The sequence below is a fragment of the Notechis scutatus genome, chromosome 3, assembly GCF_049901735.1.
Source record: "Notechis scutatus isolate UNSWTSFEM ecotype Mainland chromosome 3, rNotScu1.2, whole genome shotgun sequence".
In the NCBI taxonomy this organism is placed as follows: domain Eukaryota; kingdom Metazoa; phylum Chordata; class Lepidosauria; order Squamata; family Elapidae; genus Notechis; species Notechis scutatus.
This window is the reverse complement of record NC_142011.1, coordinates 60,491,711-60,512,493: the sequence shown is the minus strand read 5'-3', so window position 1 is coordinate 60,512,493 and position 20,783 is coordinate 60,491,711. Positions and strand designations below refer to the sequence as shown.

General features: G+C 40.6%; 1 long non-coding RNA gene across 1 annotated transcript; it reads left to right on the top strand.

The window, feature by feature from the left end:
- The first annotated feature begins 331 nt into the window (after positions 1-331).
- On the top strand, positions 332-19,227 carry LOC148131210 (uncharacterized). The gene is made up of 4 exons (XR_015748577.1): positions 332-668; positions 16,990-17,060; positions 18,217-18,320; positions 19,155-19,227. It is a non-coding gene; the product is annotated as an uncharacterized LOC148131210 (long non-coding RNA).
- Positions 19,228-20,783: the final 1,556 nt, after the last annotated feature.

The following is a 20,783-nucleotide window of genomic DNA, read 5'->3' as shown; positions in this document are numbered from 1 at the left end:
CAATAGAATCAGGCCACCTAAATTTGTTTTATTTATTTGTAGAATAACCTTTGATGCAGTTAGTTCCTAATTCAAAGAGAGTTGGATGGTGAGACCAGAAAACCCCTTCTTTAATTAGAATCCAAATAGGAACAACTGGTCTTCCTATGAGGTATGATTTCAAAAACCCAGGCAGGAATGATCTGTTGGGTCTGATAGATATATATATAGATATATATCCTTAGTTATAGATTTGCTAATTTTTCCAATGTTGTAGGGGAGAGAGTTGAGAGAAGGCAAACAAAGTGGATAAATGAAGAAAGTTTACCACACCACTCCTCCATAGGAAATCTCTGCCACATGGGTAATTCTTGCAGTTAAAGAAAACAGCAAACTTTATTTACAGGGTAAATCATTTTGACTTATCTTGAAAGGGTTGCTCATGGCAGAGTGACAAGACAGTTTTCCCTGGCTGCACAGTAAATGGTTGACTGAGAAAATGTTTTCTTTCTCAAACCCCTCTCCCCACCCAAACAACTAAGGAAAAGGGGAGAAAAAGAAGAAAAAGAAGCAGCAGTGTTTCATAATACACTGTTGATGGTCTCCAAGCTGACAATCCTAAAGGTTTGTATCCTCAAATTCAAGCAGGCAATCATTCCAAGAAATATGAGTGTCTGAGGGATTTATGAGTAAGTAAATTGATTTGACTTCCTTTATGAACAGTGAGAAGTGATAATGTTACCTAGTTTGGGTAATGAAACATCTGCAAGAAAAACAGCCAAGCCCAGGGAGCACCAAAGACCATGTGTGTTTATTTGTTTGTTTATTGACAATGCAAGTCAAGAGGAGATACAAACCAAACCAAACCAAACACAAGTCATTTGTACTTTTGCTTTTAAATCAGTAGCTCCTTCTAAAACTAATCAGCCCATTTTAATTACACAGTGATTATCTTGGGGAGCTACAAATCAAGTCTGTTATTCTCTGCAAAGAACAGTGACATAATTGTAGGCTATGAAAACCCCATGAAAGCAGGCAAGTTTAATTATGACCATAATTCCTCACAGTAGTTGAAATGGAAAATAATAGCTAATGGCACCCAAAGGCTCAAAAAAAAAAAAACATTTAACAAACATTGGAAGCTGGCATGCAGCTCAGTGTAAGAAACGCTTAATGCTGCACAATGGGACAAAATGCCTTAATTTTTGCAAATACATTGATGAAGGTCTCAGCTATGACTCACCAGATATGGAAGATATAAGTGTGTTATATCAGTTATCAGTTATTTTAATATTGTATTCAGTATTTTAATTCTGATTCTGTGTTTTTGCTGATTCAGATTATATTAAATGGGGATGTATTATCATTAGCCACAGGGTTATATATGTAAGATGAGCAGCCATATAAATTTCCTAAATAAATAAACATTCCAACTCACAAATTATAAAGCACATTTTATGGAATACTGGTGCAAAAGGGGCTGCATTGAACCTCTTTCAAGCTTTTGAGGTTTGAATAAATTCCCTATCCTGAGTTTAATTTACAAAGTATTTAACAACCCAGCCAGGCAAGGGTAAAGGGAAAACACCAAGCAGCAGAGGAAACCAAGAAGCCAGATTTTAAAGATGTGAGAAAAAAACAGGACCACAAAGGAGCAAAGCTTGCAAATTTTAGCTCATTTCTTTTTCAAAACACCATTTTAAGAAGAGAATTATAATAATTGTACAACACCCTAGATTTAATAACTGTTGTTGATAAGAGACAAAATGTCGGAATAGTGGATATTGCAATGCCTGAAGACAGAAGAGAAAGAACTGGAAAAAAATCACAAAATATAAAAACATTCAAATAGAATGACTGTGGCAAAAGAAAGCAAAGATAGTTCTAATAGTGATAGGAGCCTTGAGTGCAATCCTAAAATATCTTAGCACCCCTTGAATGCCAGCAGCATTGACAAAATCACCATTGGTCAATTGCAAGAGGCAGCTTGACTTCAAACAGCTTACATCCTGCAACCCTGATCTGTAACACCATCAGACAATATGAACCTATCCCAGGACCTCTAGAAAAATCAAGTCTGAACATCTGGCTGGCTGTGAGTTCAATAATAATAATAATAATAATAATAATAATAATAATAATAATAATAATAATAATAATAATAATAATAATAATAATAATAATAATAATAATAATAATAATAATAATAATAATAATAATAATAATAATAATAATAATAATAATAATAATAATATATTAAAATTGGTTTGGGGTAGGCCTCACAACAATCAAAGCAATTGTTGTCAAATCAATAAACACAAAAGATAAACATAAGAGTAAAAGCATGCTGAAGTGAAGGCTCATGCTCTGTCAGGCAAAGGCCTGAGTGAAGAGCCAGCTCTTCCAAATATGATCATAATGATCAGGAGCAAAATGAAACAAAATGTTTTATGATCTTCCCTTATCTTTTCAAGATTTCACTAACATGCAATGCCTGTTACTACCAAAATGAAAAGAATACTTTAACTAGTGGGATAATGTTTTCCATGTCCCCATGGATTCCCTATAGGAGACCCTATAACATTTCAAACAAGCGTCTGTCCAAACTCTTCTTAAAAACCTCCAGTGTCAGAGCACTCACAATTTCTGTAGGCAAGCCATCCCACTGGTTAATTGTTCTCACTGTCAAGAAATTTCTCTTTAGTTCTAGTAAGCACAGATAAAAACATTTCATGGTTTTAAATGAACCTTGGTCAGCTTGCCCATTATCCCAAGGCAAAATATCTAGATTAGTAGCACTCAGAAAAGACACTGATGCAAAATCTAGAATGGGTTTTTTAAAGAGGAGCAAAGCTTTAAGGGCAAGTGCTGAATAGAATTATCACGATCAAACCAGTTTGCTCTTCAGAGATTATAAGAGGCATGATAAGTATTCACCTTGAGTCTGTGGAAATAGGCTTTCAATTATTAATCTCCTTGCGACATGCAAACCTGAGCTGGATAGGCTGATAAGTATGTGTTGTGGTTCGCAGGCAGCCGGCAGACGGCAGCAGAATCGGACAGTGGGGAAGAATGGGGACCAGTCCAGGAGTCTGGAGGGGACTCGGATGAGGGTCCTGCATCCGATGCAGAGATGGGGCCAGGACCATCTGGGAGTGGGGTGCTGCCTCCAAAGCCTTCAGAATCTGGCAGCAGCGAGGCAGAGGACCCAGGGGAGCCTGTTCCCCGTGCGACTGTGCGCAAAGCTGCTAGATGGCGAGAGCAGCTGAAACAAAAGGGGCAACTCGGGAGTAAGGCTGGGAGGTGATTACCCCTCCCATAAGGTATAAAGGACAGGCAAAGATGGTGACACCTTTGCAGGAAGCAAAGTCGTTTGTTCGGTTCAGATTCATTCTTGAAGCTCTTTGTACTTCAGTTGGTTTTTTTTCTAGTTCATTTGATACTTCTGTTATTGGCAGAACTTCACAGAAAAGAAAGGTGGGTGCTTAACTTGAGGGAATGTTTGAGATCAATTCCAATTGGGAATGAAAACAATTCCCAGCATTGTAATAAAATAAGTCTTGTTTTTAAAATAAGTGTGTGTGTAATTTGCGTCTAGGAAGCCTTGGTCAGAACTGTATGCTAAGTACAGAAATGAGGAACATACAAAATGAGCTGATCAACAATCTTTCTCATTCTGCCATCAAAGCAGCTCCATTTTTCTTTGCAGTCATGGCTACAACCCAAGACATGAGTAAAAAAAGATGAACCTGGCAAGTTGACTTGCTGAGTATCTACTAACATTAATATGAGTAATTACTTAAGTGGATCAATCAAGACAGTTGTTGGTCTTTTCAAAAATATTTTGTATTAGTCATAGGCTAGATTAATGCACAGACTTTTAAGCAAAATTTAAACTAATGGATAAGATATGTCAACATTCCAAGGCCAAAGATAATGATAGAACCGCAATTATGAGTGGGCAGAAATATAGCTAGAACTACATATGTTTCATCTTCTGCCCATTGCTTCAATTTAATGTAGAACAATGCTGTATCATCTGTTCCCATAAAAAATTCTTTGGAGTTATAGAATGTTTCTATAATTAAGTTGCATATCAAATGATGGTATTCATTTTTCCTAACGATGCCATCTCAAACCACACTGAAAAGTACTGCATGCAGTTAATATGTTAGAGGTTCTTGTGCCCATTTCTTTCTGCTAGAGAGAGCTATCTCCAAGTGCTAACTAAGTTCATTTTCTCAGGAAAGACAAATGAGATAACACTTCTGAAATCTCAAACAGAGAAGTTCCCATATGTCTTTTTGATTGTATCACAACATCACGTCTTACAGTGCTGTGGAAATGATCCAGGCTTGGATATATCTCAGGAATTTCAAGATTGATGTTTGCTATCACTGTACACATTTTTGATGACTTTTGTGAGAACGATACAAGCTAAAATCTCATGTTTTAAATGTCAATTTGTTGGACCTGGTCCAGCTCTCAGTTCCAAGTGAAAAGAAATCCACATCCACTTGCATGTGGCTATTTTAAAAAATATTTGTATAGTGGTTTTGTATCTGTTTCTTACTCTTTTCTTTTGCAGGCTAAATACAGCTAACTATCTCAAGCTTTCTTCATGGGATTTGGTATCATGATAGATTTCCTCTGAGTCCCAGTTCCAGATTCTCATATCTTAGTATCCAAAAGTGAACACGCAGTAATCTAAATTCAGTCTACATAGCATGGAGTACAACAGATCAGTTCTCTTTTGTGATCTCAGCGCAGTGTTTTTTGATAATGTATTGGTCTTTTTAGCTGCTTCATGACAGATTGAACTTGCAACAGCTGAACTTCATCCTGTTGGATTTGGCCAAGTGATCAAACCAAATAAACATCTAAGTAAAGTAATGAGCATATTAATCTTTATGATCTTGGTCCAGGTCCTTCTCTCAGATAAAAAGGGATAAAAATAATACAAAGCCTCTGAAAAATACCAAATTGTTAATGAGATGTGTGCCTCCCAGCGCATGTTTTCTCAAGGATTACATTTTCCAGAATCCTTTTAGTTCCTATAAGCATTTCCTGTGCAGTGCCAGCTTAAGCCTATCAGCTATAGCAGCCAACTGGCAACAGGACATAAAGAAAAATGCCATAATAATCAGAATATTAAGATTCCAAGGAAATAGGATTCAGTGCTATGGAATTTAATTTATTGGAATACAGTTGACCAAACATATCTTGCTCAAATATATTTGTTGTCAGAAACAGATCTTGTGTGCATCCTCTCTGATTTTGGTTCCCTGTGAATAATTCATAAAAGTCATTTCCTAATAACTTATGTGGCTATTTATAAAAACCAGGTAGTCAGAAAGACATGTTTAAAGAATGGGATGAAAACAGAGATTATATTGCTTTCTGTGTCAGAGATGAGAGGTTAAACCACTGTTCCAACACTTGAGAAAATTTGGACACTAAATGAATGAAAGTATTTCTAAGTAAATAATTCAATATTATAAAGGGAGTAAGTAATGTTTTAGAATATAAATAGTCCACACTGTCAAATGTAGCTGGATTCTTTTCAAGTGCATTCCACATTTAAGATGGATAATTCCTTGATTTAAAATAAAATTAAGGAATTCTGCAGCATTAATCTTGAAGAAAAAATCAAATGGTTTATGGGATCAGGCTCTTACAACATTAAATTTCGGATCTAAGTGACTTTGAAATATATATTTTTTTTAAAAAAGACCAAAAGGAATTTACATCAAACTCATAGATGTAGCTCTGACCCAGACATGCAAAATTAGGCACTTCAATATGTGTTGCTCTTTCGTTGGCTGCTGTCAAGAGTACAAGTTCTCCCCACAGCAAAACATGCTTTGTGGGCTTCATCAGAGTGGTTGGCAAGAGTCTATACGGAAACCACTCAGCCTTAGAAAAGACAAATATACACTGTAGCTAGCTGTGTGTTGGCTACCCTGGGTAAACTCCATGGAAAAACAGTCCTTGTACGGATGTTAATTCCCTTGCTAACCTTTTCCCTTTGTTGAAATATTAAACAAAAATAGTGTCTCTTTATGTCTGAGCCAGTGGAAGCAGATTCTTTGCTGATGAAATTCCACAGACATGAGTCAGATGAGGAAAAAGATCAGTGTATCTTAAGGGTTCATAATGCCAGCACAACCCCCCATTACAACCTGTCATGTTTTCTTTTCAACAGTTTGGTTCTGGGTTTACCGCGTGCTTTATATCCCTTCCATAATCATCAGGAGGCCCAAGATGTTTGCTGGGTGAAAGAAGACACCATCCCAGTTTCAGATACACAAGGAAATTGAACTAATAACTGACTCCAATTACTTGAATACTACCGTGTTTCTCCAACAATACGGCCTCCCCCAATAGGAAGTTCCAGCATGCTTTATAGGCATAAAATCAAATTAAGCCCCTCCCAGCAAATTGCGGCCTATATTAAACATGTGAAATGGAGAGGAATGGGGGGGGTTGCCATTAGGAAGTACTTTTGTTGCATACCCGGATATGGTGTTGCCTGAATTGACTTTGGCATTGGTGGGGCACTTCATATCAGGAGACCTTCCACCACTGTTGCTTTCCCTTCTCCCCGTGCTGCAGCGGCATTTAAAGCAATGCCGCGGCATTTGGCGCAGCCATGCACGGCCAGCCAGGGCTCCTCCCTGCAACCGGAGCCTGGCGGAGACACTCGGCTTCAGGCGCTCCTGTCGCCACCTTCCCTTCGCCTTCAAAGGCAAAGCCAATTCTTTTAAAAATGATGCCCTACTACCGGTACGACAAAGACTCCCCTGCCTGAGAGGGCAGCCCAACCCCACATGGGGAGGCGAATCTCCCAGGGCCTCAGCACAGGCTCAGCCCACCCCAGGAGAAGCGCCCAGATGCCATCCCTGCCTGGCGCCGTGCAGAGCATGAAGAGCTTTGCCTGGGGTGCCCAGCACAGCTGACAGGTGGGCCCTCCTGCCCGGCGGCAGAGCTCTCGCCAAGGCAGTGAGCGCCTCCCCACCGGACCCTCCACTCATCCCGCCAGGGCCGCACCAGAGTGATGCGGGCTGGGCAGAGCCAGGAAAGCGAGCCGCGGGTGCGTGCCCACCTGCCAAGCAAAAGAGCCAAGCCGACCCAAGCTTGGCTTCCTTCCCAAGTTGCTCCAGCCCAAACTCGAAGGGGCCACCGGGAGAGGCTGCCCGAGGCAGTGATAGCACCCACCAGTCTGCGGACAGGGAGGCAAGGCGATGGCAGCGCTGCTTCCCTGGCCGGTGGGTCCAGCGGAGAAAGCCCGAAGCCGCCCATCCTTTCCACCCCTCGCCCAGCCCGTCCCCGTCCCCATGCATCTCCAAACGTGCCAGCAGCTCCAAACGCTGCCGCGGCACAGGCATTGGGCAGAAGCGCTCACTCGGCGGGGCTCAGCTCGGAGGAGGACGTGGCACAAGCCGTCGCCTTGCCTCCCTGTCCACGGACGGGTGGGCACTATCACTGCCTTGGGCAGCCTCTCCTGGTGGCCCCTTCAGGTTCAGGCTGGAGGGACTTGGGAAGGAAGCCAAGCTTGGGTCGGCCCGGCTCTTTCGCTAGGCAGGCGGGCATGCACCTGCGACTCGCTTTCCTGACTCTGCCCAGCCTGCACAGCTCTGGCGGGATCAGCAGAGGGTCCAGCAGGGAGGCGCTCACTGCCTTGGTGAGAGCTCCGCCGCTGGGCAGGAAGGCCCACCTGTCAGCTGTGCTGGGCGCCCCAGGCAAAGCTCTTCACAATCTGCCCGTGCCAGGCAGGGATGGCGGCTAGGCGCTTCTCCTGGGGTGGGCCGATCCTGTGCTGCGGCCCCACGTGGGGTTGGGCTGCCCTCTCGGGCATGGGAGTCTTTGTCGTACCGGTAGTAGGGCGTCATTTTTAAAAGAATTGGCTTTGCCTTTGAAGGCGAAGGGAAGGCGGCGACAGGAGCGCCTGAAGCAGAGTGTCTCCGCCAGGCTCCGGTTGCAGGGAGGAACCCTGGCTGGCCATGCGTGGCTGTGCCAAATGCCGCGGCGTTGCTCTAAACGCTGCGGCAGCATGGGGAGAAGGGAAAGCAATGGTGGCAGAAGGTCTCCCGATACGAAGTGCCCCACCAACACCATGGTCAACATCCAAGCCATCGCCGCCCGCCCGCTCGAGGATGCAAGGGGGGGAATTAAGTCACTCCCAAAAAGACGGCCTAGCCGTTTTTTGGGGGGTCAAAAATAAATAAGGCCCGGCCTTATTTTGTGAGAAACACAGTACCAGTAACAGAGTGTCCTGATAATAGCCTGAAGTAGAAAGTTGTGTAATATACACACTTCTTTCGCCAAAACTCAATTTCCTGTGGTTGCTTTTTCATTCTGCGGGTGAGGCTGGTAGCCTTCCCTGGATAGCGGGAATAGAAACCCTAAAGCCTCTCCAGATGAAATTCACTGGCAAAATTCCAATTGCTGACAGCATAATTTTAACAATTTTTAAACAAATTAATGGCCAAATAGGTCTACTAAGCCTCTGCATAACTGAACAACTTATTTTGCCCCTTAAACCTCTCTGATCCTTCAAACATGAACATGCGGGAAACTGTTTCAATCCCCAGTTATGTCATCCTGTTTTGCAAATATACAAACACAGCATGCATAACATTTTACTAGAAGGGCAAATTTAGTGGCTCCAAAACATTATATGATTTTCATGTGCATCTTTCCATTTTAAATTTGGATTTGTGAAAGGGTTGAATAAATAAAAAGAAGGGTCCCTCATTTTTATTAATTTAGACAATAATTCATCTCCAAATTCAAGTTGAAGGACATGAAAATATAATTGATATGACTTGTAACAACTTTATCTTATCTCTTTTTCCAGGCTGTCTAATTAGGTTCTAGTTTTGAGAATTTGTATCTTATACTAGACAAATAATATTACATACAGGATTCCACATTGCCTCCTATCAGAGTGTTATTTACCAGTTAATGGGGAAAAAAACCCTGGGTTTTATTATTATTTGGAAATATAAAATAGGGTATCATCAATATCTAGCAGAACTATCAAGTTTGGATGGTCAGTGGAAGTACTAAATAATAAAATCTAAAAAGTTGTCTGTACCAAATTGACGTATCATTGATAAGTGATTTATCCAAGTCACATTAGATAAGACTAAATTTAGGCTGCTCCTAAATTCATGATTTACTCCTAAATTCATCTGAGGTCTAAACTAGACAACACAGTATCAACAGTAGAGACCTTCAAATTTCTAGGTTCTACTATATCACATGACCTAAAATGGACACCTAACATCAAAAACATCATCAAAAAAGCACAACAAAGAATGTTCCTTCTGCGCCAACTCAGAAAGCTCAAACTGCCCAAGGAGCTGTTGATACATTTCTACAGAGGAATTATTGAGTCTATCATCTGCACCTCTATAACTGTCTGGTTTGGTTCTGCAACCCAACCGGAAAGACACAGACTTCAGAGGATAATTAGGACTGCAGAAAAACCAATTACTACCCACCTGCCTTCAGTTGAGGACCTGTATACTGCACGAGTCAAAAAGAGGGCTGTGAAAATATTTAGAAACCCCTCACATCCCAGACATAAACTGTTTCAACTCCTTCCCTCAAAATGATACTATAGAGCACCGCACACAAGAACAACTAGACACAAGAACAGTTTTTTCCCGAAAGCCATCACTCTGCTAAACAAATAATTCCCTCAACACTGTTCAACTGTTTACAAAGTGTACACTACTATTACTGTTAATCTTCTCACCACTCCTTATCACCCATCCCATCCCACTTGACTGTTTCCTAGTATGATTTGATTGTTGATTGTACCCTATGACTATCATTAAGTGTTGTATGTTATGATTCTTGACTCTTGACAAATGTATCTTTTCTTTTATGTATACTGAGAGTATTTACACCAAGACAAATTCCTTGTCCAATCACACTTGGCCAATAAAGTATTCTATTCTATTCTATTCTATTCTATTCTATTCTATTCTATTCTATTCTATTCTATTCTATTAATATAGAGGTCCAAATTGAAGGATTACTTCCATCTGGCTCTCCGCTATCTACTTGCACATTAGCTGAAGGCATCTTAATAATTATTTTCACCATAGGAGAGAAAACAAATAAGTAGTTGGAAAAATGCTTTGTTAAACAATGTCATTTTAAGTGTAGAACTTTCCCTAGAGATAACATTCAGAAGACTAGTGTTTGGAATAAAATCAACAAAAGAAATCTAGTGACATTTTAAAGGGTACATTATGGTCCACACAAATGTTACATGCCATAATACACTCGCTAGCCCTTAACTATCATCAGAATATTTGTTCTTGCCCAGCACAATCAGCTACACATATTTCTACACTGTTCTGTGTAACAAACACCTCACAAATTAGAAAATTTGCTCTGTCTGCACTATGTTCCCCTTCAAAATGTCCGTTTTGCTTTCCTGCTTTTACATGCTTCTTTGGTAGGCTGTTTCTTTATGAAACAACTTATTAGGTGTGTCTTAGTTTGTCACGGTTGATTGGTCTGATTTTGGAACACACATTTCTGGAGATAGATGGAATCCAAAGAATTTTGAAAAAGGGAACACAAAGGCAAACAACTGAGAACTTCCAATTATGAAGTCTGGAAGATACTGAACAGTATCTTTCACAAAAAGATGTATTTTATGTGTCATATTAGATTGCATGCCAATCAATTAAGGCACAGCCTATGTAAACACATCAGCTGAATTCTGAAAAGGAGCTGAGGTGAAGCCCGGTGTCAGGGTAAAACAGAGGATAATAATAAAATTTAAAAAAAGTTTTCGATTTATGTCTCTAAATTGGAAACTTCATGCTTACACCTGACTAAACCATCAGCCTGAAATTTTAGCTCCACTCCCACAAAAAAAAGTCTGAAACCTTATCCCATCTTTGTTTAACACAGGCCAATCAAGGCAGCCTAATGAAGTCTGCAGATGGCAACAAACCCAGGCCTGCCTTGGTTGTTTAAATTCTATTGGGCTTTCTTGGGCTTTTTTTTTTTTTTTTTTTGACTCACAGAGTTATATTCCAGTCCCCAGTCCCCCCGCCCTTTCAGTTTGGCAGCAAGTGTGTAACTGCAGCACCTTGCTTGTTGAAGTTTCATGCGGAACCTCGGACACAGTGTTTGTTATTCTACATTCGCTGCGGCCTTCATAAATTCTGACAAATATTAAACAAGCATGGCAGGTGGCCAACCAATAGGCCGGGTGTACAGCAGAGAACTTTTCCCTCAGTTGTAGCCCGGCCTCTTGAAACGCCATCCCTGTGCCTGGCCTTATTTGTCATGATCATCCCAATTGTCGTTTTACTAAGAGTCAGCAGTTCTCCTGGAGAAGTACAAGATGACTCTCTCTCCTTTTTTTTCTCCTCCCCTCTCCTTATAGTGCACCATAAGGAGCTGGTTAAAACCCAATAAATCAACAGTGAAATGCGGGTAACAACCTTCCCTGTAAAATCAACATGAATTGTGCTCCTGCTGGGAGACTTCTGACAGCATTGCTGAAGTCTTAGTGCTCACAGCCAAACTGTGTGGGCAGTGGGGGAGGGACAACTTTTTCCACATCCACCACCCATTTTTTTCTTTGTTTCTTCCTTGGGTACGTTGTTTTGCTATCCTTGGAAATCAGTAAGCAGGGCCTTGGCCTCGGCAGGAACTCTTGAGGCCTGGTTCAGAACCCTCCTCATCTCCTTTGCTCTGGCCCTCCCTTTCCGAAGACACAGCCCTGGTGCTCAGCAGGGGGAAGAAAAACTATCTTGATTCAAGATGTGCTAAACTTGTGTTTGCAGCAATTTTATCTGACAGGCAAAATCGAATTAAAAGATGAATGGCCCATGGCATCTGTAGGGCTGTGGATCCTTGGAACTGCTGGAGAATTTACTGGAGCTGAGGTTAGCTGAGGTAGTCGGGATGCGGAAAATCCTAAAAAGAATAATAGAATAACAGAATTGGAAGGGATCTAGTCCAACCCTCTGCTCAAGCAAAAGACCCTATCCCTTTCCTGACAAGTGGCTATCCAGTCTCTTCTTAAAAGCCTCCAAGCAATGGAACAGCCACAACTTCTGGATGCAAGCCATTCCACTGGTTAATTATTCTCACTATTAGGAAATTTCTCCTTAGTTCCAGGTTGTTCCTCTCTTTTGATTAATTTATATCCATTATTTCTTGTCCTGCCTTCAGCTGCTTTGGAGACTAGCTTGACTCCCTCTTCTTTATGGCAGCTCCTCAAATATTGGAACCCTGCTATCATGTCATCCCATCTCCTTCTTTTCACTAATCCAGACCTACCCAATTCCTGCAATTGTTCTTCATATGAGTTAGCCTCCAGCCCCCAGGGGATGCAAAGAAAAGTAGCAGAGATCATTAATCTGTAGGATTTTACAAATAATTTTAAAATTATTTCTGATATGTAATTGCTTGTATATTGGATTTTGTTGGACTTTCTAACTCTCTTGACCCTTGATTTCAACCAGGGTCTATTTTGTGTATGGTTTTGTAGTGGCAGTGGTGGCATTTTAATTTTCCCTTTAGCTAATTTCTTGGACTGACTAAATTGGGAGATTAAAATTTCGGACAGCCTCCAGTTTCCCCTCAGGACTGTATTTAATATCTGTAAAACTGCCACTTTGTCTTGCCAAGGTAAACATCGTTGCATTCAGTTCAAAGGTGAGCGGGCCTAAATGTTTTTCCTCTGCCTGAAAGGAATCTGTTTTGGGACTCCGAACCCCGGGCTTAAGGGAGGTGAGGGAGCGGTTCAGCTCCTCACCATGGTGGCCAGCACTGCATCTGTGTACACAATGCTCTCTTCTCCCACACAAATACTAAAAATTTCTCATTAAAAATTATTGCTATGTCAACAGATGGGGCCATCAGCCCCTGATCTGGAAAAAACGTTCATGGGGTTGGATGGCTGGGTGGGTTGTTTTCTCCCTCCCTTCTTTCTTTTTCTTTCCTTTGCTGGGAAAGCAGCTCAGCAGGAGGTGAAAAAAGGGCAGGATATAAAACCGAAGTCATCAGCTGCTGACTCCTGATCTTCTCATTCTCCGTCATCCTGTAAGGTTGAAGTTTCCATGTATTTGGCTCCATCGATCTTAGTTGACTGCTGCTTCTTCCCAGTCATTACGAAGTGCCTACACATTATATCCTGCATTGCCTCATGCATTGCAGTTCTTCATATCCTTTTAAATCAAGAGAGGCTAATTAAAGGCCTGCCGATCCCAGCAAACCCCCCAAACTATACTTGTACTATTCTGGAATGAGTTCAAACTCTGAGAATCATTGCTTTCATATTTAAAAGCTGTATTGCAACATTCACGCAGTCGGGAAAGCCTTGAAAAACCTTACACTGTATGAATTAGAAACAAATAATTATTTGCGTCTGTAAAAAGTCATTCTGAAGTAGTATGCTTTTTAAATAATGATATGGCAAAATGTGTTGGTGAATCTTGTTCCTTTGCTTTGATCTGCAGCCAGATGCTCCCTCAATTACTATAGATTTTAAAAGCTGCTCAAATGATTCATCTATTGATTATCATGGAAGAGTCTTGAATTACATCCAAACTGAGTATATATTCATTTGATTAATCATCTCTTTGATTTAAGTAGAAGCTCACGGTTCAAAAATAAATGGCTTTTCAGATATTGTCAGAAAGCACACAGTGTTTAGAACATGGTGTGAAATCTCATAAAATCTGACATCTTATACCCGAAAGCTGCAAGGACACATTTTGATTGCTGAGTTACTTGAAAATGTGGGTAGCAGTTCTATTGTACGGTCTAAGCATGCTGTCATTGTCACCAGGGCTATCATGTTTACAATAAATACATCTGCCATCAGCTGTCCTTAAGTTTATAAATGGCATGCTGCCCAGCCCAGCTGCTCCTAAAATACTGAATACAATGCTGAGACAAGTCAATCTACTGCAAAAATTGGAAAGAAAGCCAACTGAATTAACTAGTAATATTCAGAGCAGACCTCAGGTGTGTTATCATTTGAATTCATTCTTCTTCTTTGCTGCCACAAAGAAGAGGGAGTCAAGCTATTTTCCAAAGCACCTGAGGGCAGGACAAGAAGGAATGGGTGGAAAGTAATCAAGAGAGAAGCAACCTAGAACTAAGGAGAAATTTCCTGACAGTGAGAACAATTAATCAGTGGAACAACTTGCCTCCAGAAGTTGTGGATGCTCCAATACTGGAAGTTTTTCAGAAGACATTGGACAACCATTTGTCTGAAATAGTGTAGAGTTTCCTGACTGAGCAGGGGGTTGGACGAGAAGACCTCCAAGGTCCCTTCCAACTCTGTTACTCTATTCTATTCTATTCTATTCTATTCTATTCTATTCTATTCTATTCTATTCTATTCTATTCTATTCCTTTGCTTTTCTATTCTATTCTATTCTATTCTTTTCTATTCTATTCTATTCTATTCTATTCTATTCTATTCTATTCTATTCTATTCTATTCCATTCTATTCTATTCTATTCCATTCCATTCCATTCCATTCCATTCCATTCTATTCTATTCTATTCTATTCTATTCTTTTCTATTCTTTTCTATTCTATTCTATTCTATTCTATTCTATTCTAATCTATTCTTTTCTGTTCTGTTCTGTTCTGTTCTGTTCTTTTCTATTCTATTCTATTCTATTCTATTCTATTCTATTCTATTCTGTTCTATTCTATTCTATTCTATTCTATTCTATTCTATTTCATTCTATTCTTTTCTATTCTATTCTTTCTATTCTTTTCTATTCTATTCTGGTCTATTCTATTCTGTTCTTTTCTGTTCTGTTCTGTTCTGTTCTGTTCTATTCTATTCTATTCTGGTCTGTTCTGTTCTATTCTATTCTTTTCTATTCTGTTCTTTTCTATTCTTTTCTATTCTATTCTTTTCTATTCTGTTCTGTTCCGTTCCATTCCATTCCATTCCATTCCATTCCATTCTATTCTATTCTATTCTATTCTATTCTATTCTATTCTATTCTTTTTAGTTCTTGTACTTCTTTCTCTTCTCTGTCTCCCAGTCTATCTTCATCTTCATTTTAAAGTAATAATCCCGTCTCATATGACTTCAATCAATCTTAGATGACTTCAATCAATATCCCCCTGATTGGAGTTTGCCATGTACAAATGACTTTATGCAATTGCTTCATAAATTCTAAGGAAAGAGGGACACAGAGCATCTAGTCTAAACCAAAGGGCCCCCAAACCCCAAACTAGGGACTGGTACTGATCCACGGCCTGTTAGGAACTGGGCTACACAAGCAAGTGAAGCTTCATCTGCACATTTGTGAGTTTTAGGTAGGGGGTGAAACCATCCCCTCCCACCATTGCTGCTTTTCTATGAAAAAAAAAGGGGGGGGTTTCTCTGAATCCGGTCCCAGGTACCAAAGGTTGGGGACTGTTTCTCTAAACCAGTGGTCGCCAACCAGTGGGCCGGGGACTACTGGTGGTCTGCATGAAAATTTTGGTAGTCCTCAGAGAAATGTCATCCCCAAAGCAATTAATCCAGGCTGTGCAGGAACACAAGGCTGCACCGCCTACATGGACCACAGGAACACAAGGCTTGTGTCATTTGCATTGTGAACAACACAAGGTAGTGAGGGGAGGGGGAAAGAGTGGAGGGGGGGAACTTGCCTCACTTGCCCCACACACCTCATCTGGCCACCGGGCTGCTACTTTCCACTTCTTTCTTCTTCTGCTTTTGGCTGCATGCAAGGAAAGCAGCAAAAGTCTTTCTTTCTCTCTCCCAAACTCCACCAGAAATGAGTCTTTGGGATCCTGCAAGAAGGCATTCTGCTCCAAAAGGCTGCACCGGCAAAGACTCATTTCTGGCAGAGTTTGTGGGAGAGAAAGAAAGACTTCTGCTGCTTCTGCTGCTTTCCTTGCATGAAGCCAAAGGTCTCTCTCTCTCCCCCCGCACCCCCTGAGAACGGAGCTGGAGAGAGCATCCTGCGATCCCAAATAAAGAATGATTGATTGGTAGGAAAAAACGGGGTGGGAAATTTTTCTGCAGACTTTTTTTGGGATTTTCCCAGGGCTGGAAGAGACATCATCCTCTCATGTACCCCCAGCCCATCACCAATGCAATCTCCAACTGGTGTTTTTGTTCTTGAGGTAGCTCAGACACTGTGTTTAATTTCTCTGCTGAACCTTCCTCTGTTCTGGGCAATCTCTGCACTTGGATTGCCTACTGTGCATAGTGCCTCTCAGCATTAAACACCCCTGAGCAACCCTTCTTTTTCTTTTCGTTCTCGTTCTCTCTCTTTCTGTATTTAAGAGGGGGAAAGTCCCATCCTGCATTGTTTCATCATTCTTTTATGGTGCTTTGAAACAGAAGGGGTTCCCAAATAATACATAGGTTGACTAATTTCAATTAACTAGAAACATGATGAAGTGATACAGTGGTGGACTTATAAAAAGAGAAAGAGCGGGGGGGGGGGGGACTAAAAAAAATCTGCTGAGTTTTGAACCAATAACTTTCTGTTTAGAAGGCAAAAGTTACTGCCAACATATTAACAGAATTAATTCATGGGAAAGATATATGCAGTATATATAAAAGACAGTAAAAGACATTAGACCCATAAGAAATGATTTTTTCCCCAAAAAATTGACTGTATCTGCTGTTGTGTGCATTTTGACACTTTTACTTTTCATATGCAAAGTGTGTGTGTGTGTGCGTGTGTGTGTGTGTGTGTGTGTGTGTGTGTGTCCAGAAAGATCTATCCATAATTTGTTGTCTGAACCAAATACTTTGCAAGCTATTGTGTCTCAGCCTTCAGAATTTCATTTAGCTGTTTTAGGGTGAAACCTGTATGAGAACTGGATAGGAGCAATTTAAAATGGTAAATGCCAGCATCCCCTGAGTAGATATGATCCATAGAGGCATATAATTTGGGGAGCTTCAATATACTCTTTTCATCCAGGGGAAGCTACAATTCAAGAAGGTTTGTTTAATATCTGTTTTCTGTTTCAGGAGAACATTAGCTGTGTTATCCCCAACCAACAGATGGCAGCAGAAAGAATCCAGTAGCTCCTTACGGTTATGTAAGCTCTATGCAAAGAGTTTCAAGTTTATAGCTTTAAAATTCTCCTAAATCACTCTTAGTAATGACTTCATCATGTACGGAAGAACATATTTGATTTTGTAATGTTAGCCAAGAGCCCTTACAGCAGAAGAGCTGGAGGGCAAAACAGCCATTTTCTGTTCCAAACCCTCATCCCAAAGGTGGTTCAGCTGAGCAGAAATCTAGTAGCAACCAATTCTTAATTCTAATGCAAGGCTGGCAATCTGCAGACCAAATGCGGCAAAACCAGCAGCCAATTGAACTGCAGCTTTATACACACACACACACACACACACACACACACATTTTTCCTTCCCATCCCCTTTCCCGCCCACCACCTGATTTTCTGTGGGAAATGTGGGTGGGGCTGAACATCAGTGGACAGGATGAACAAGTCATCAGTAAAGCAGCCAAATTCAAAATAAAAAGGAGAGCTAGGCTTTTCTTTGGAAACCAAAGGGACTGATTTGGGTATTTTTGCAGATAATTCACCTGCAATTAAATATTATTAATCTCCCTCACTCTAATTCAGGGATGTCAAACTCAATTTCATTGGAGGGCCACATCAGGGTTGTGTTTGACCTCAGGGGGGCCAGGGTGGGCGTGGCCAGCATGACATAACTCATGTCGGGAGACGCCTGTGGTGGCCCGATCACTCTGCTAGCGAAAACGGGTTCCTGAGCTCCATTTTCAGCTGCGACTGTCAACCCCTGCTATGGCTGCAATTCCCACAACGGCTTCCTGCAACCCTCTGCCAACAAAAACAGAGCTCAGGTGGGCCACACATGGCCCTCACTGGCAGAGGTACCATGGGCCAGTCCTCCCAGAGTGGCCCTGCAGGCCGGATCTAAGCATCCCATGGGCTGGTTCCGCCCCCCCGGGCCTTGAGTCTGACACCCCTGCTCTAACTCATTTGTATCTTTTTTCTACATTGACACTCTGCAAACTTTATCTCCTTATAGTCATTGAGGGAACAGCCTATCTGGAAACTGGCTGGCTTTAGGCTCAAAGATTCCCATTGTACTTTTTACATTCAGTCTTATTTGTAATTTTCCATCTTAATATTATGTCTTGTACTACTTTGTTTCATGTTTACATCTTGGTGTACATCCCATTTTTAATCTGCGTTGTAACAGGACTGGTGTGGTGTTGTAACAGAATTGGAAAACTGACCCCACTTTGATTGAGAAGAAGCATAACTGTTTTCTCCGGAGCATGAGAAAGGTGAAGAGTATTCTGGGTAATAGTAGCAGCCCACATGTAAAGCTCTTCTCAGTGGGAGGCAAGGCTTGATTGTGGGTGGCCAGCTAAAACCACAAAGCATTTGAATCCATAAAAGTTTTTGATCTATTGTACTATGTTCTGTGAAGCTCATGCTCGGTTGACAAGGAAAGCTGCTAATTCTAATGAACTTGATGTAATGCTATATATCAACACAATGCTTTGTTTTTTGTTTTTATAAAGTTTTCTTTGGGGTCATGAACTTAAACATACCATGAGAGTCAGATTCAAACAGTGGACACCTAATCCACATTATATAACAGCTGGGGTTATACTTGTAACATTTTTGAAGTGCCTCTTAACTATGAATTAATCGTGTGCCTTTTCTCAATAGAAGTTGAAAGTACGTTATCTACACAAGCACCAAAATAAATATTTGGGTTTCTGATTCAATTGTGGCCTGTAGTCATGAATGAACTTGGAGAATATCTTTACAGATGAACAAGCATGGTTTAGAGACTGCCTGTCCTTAATGGTCCAGTGTCAAATACTACATTATGTGCTAGAAAAATATATCACAACTTCTAAATCAACTCAATTTGCAGTATGTCAGTGGATTTCAAGCAGGCTTCTCATGCTCTTAACAAAAATCTGTTATCTCTAGTTTTACATGTTGATGACAACTTTAAAATAAGTTGCAGTATAGCAAGAAATCTGTCAGAAGCATTACCAACTACAAGGGGAATAAAAACAAGGATGCATCCTTTCTACCCTTCTACAGAATAGAGCTTTAATAACCCCTACCCTAACCTTGATTAACCTATCTTTTAAAACATGTTTTTTTTTCTCTCAGGTCTAGGATTAGAGTGAGTGGCGAACCTTTTACAGGATCACATATATCTAATTTATATATTTTATAAGACAACCCTGTGACTTGACTTCCAGTTTGAAGTCTCTTCGGCGACAGACAGAAATCTGCGATCGTGCACGGTTCTGTCTGGGCTCGCCGCTGGAGCACCCCGAGCCGGTGGTGAAGAGGGGGGAGACCGCCAGCAGGGTCGAGGAGAGCCGCATCTCTCCTCCTCAGCTGGCCATTACTCCCTTTCCCAAAGGCGGTTGCAGTGGTGGTCAGGAATGGCCACCACAAAGAAGAACTCGACCGGAAAAGAATGTGCAGGAGGAAGATAAGAAGTGAAAGTTTTGGCTGACCGGGTTAAATTGTAAAAGCAACAACTAAGGTACCCTGGAATTTAAACATCGCTCCCAAGAAGAGTCGGAAGCAGCGAAGGAAAGTGAAAAGGGAAAGGTTTGGCTTTTTTTTTTCTTCTCTCTCCTTCCCTATACTGACAACTAAGAGACTTCAATAAGAAATCGGAAAAATCCACTTTGATATCAATAGGCAATTAAGCTGAAAATAAAACAAAATGCCAAAGGGATAATAAAGATTTCTGGACATTAAAAACTTTCTTTTTCATAAGCAGGAAGGGAGAGAAAAGAATAAGGGCAGGATCTGAAAGAGGGAGAAGACTGCCTGGAATTAAAAAGAATCTACAGTAAAACTTTAACAAGACTTCTAAAAGATACATTTGAACTGAAACTTTGTAACTAAATAGCAACCCCAGGAAGAGAAAGTGAAAAAAAAGAGCAAAAAGAAACAGCTTGCGTGTATTTGGATTATTTGGTGATCTTTGGATTCTTGGTTATTTTATTTGAATGACTAAAATCAATCGGGTGGTTGTTTAAAAATTTATACAATGGCACCACTTCTGGATGAATTGAAAATGAACTTAAAAAGTACAAAGAAGATGCACAACAAGGGAAGGGTTCTTTTGGCTTCGTTTTTCAATTCTTAGAGGTAGAGATTTGGAACTATGAGAAACAATGGGAGGCGGCTGCAGAACAAGAAGACTAGGACAAAGAAGAGGCCATCTTTAATGAACAAGTAATTTTATGTGGGGAAGAGAAAGGAAGTGGGGGAAGAGAATGGAGAATTTGGGACTTAAAAAACAACCAAAGAAAAGAAAAATAATTCGAAAAATAAATATAGTACTGGAAAGCAACAGAAAAGGGGAATACAGAAGAGAGAAATAGAGGTAGAGAGACAAGGGAGTAAAAAGGGGAGAGAGAAGAAGAGAGGGAAGAAGGAAAGGAAAAGAAGTTACAAAAGACCGGAGCAAGATATAGAGAAACAGGACCTATTTAGAGATAATGGGTGAAAATCTAACTGAAAAAAGGATTCTGTAAAGGTACATAAGATTGTATTGTTATATTAGTAATAGAAATAACTTTAGAAAATTGGAAACAATGTATGATTAAAATGAGGGATAAAATAGTTAGTGTAATTTAGTGAAATGTTTGTGAATAAAATAAGTGAAATAAAATAAATGAGAAAATTGAATTAGGAAGGAACGGGAACATTTTAATTAGTTAATGTTTTATAAAATATAAGTGAAGGGGGGGGGAATTAACTATGGAAAGCTTA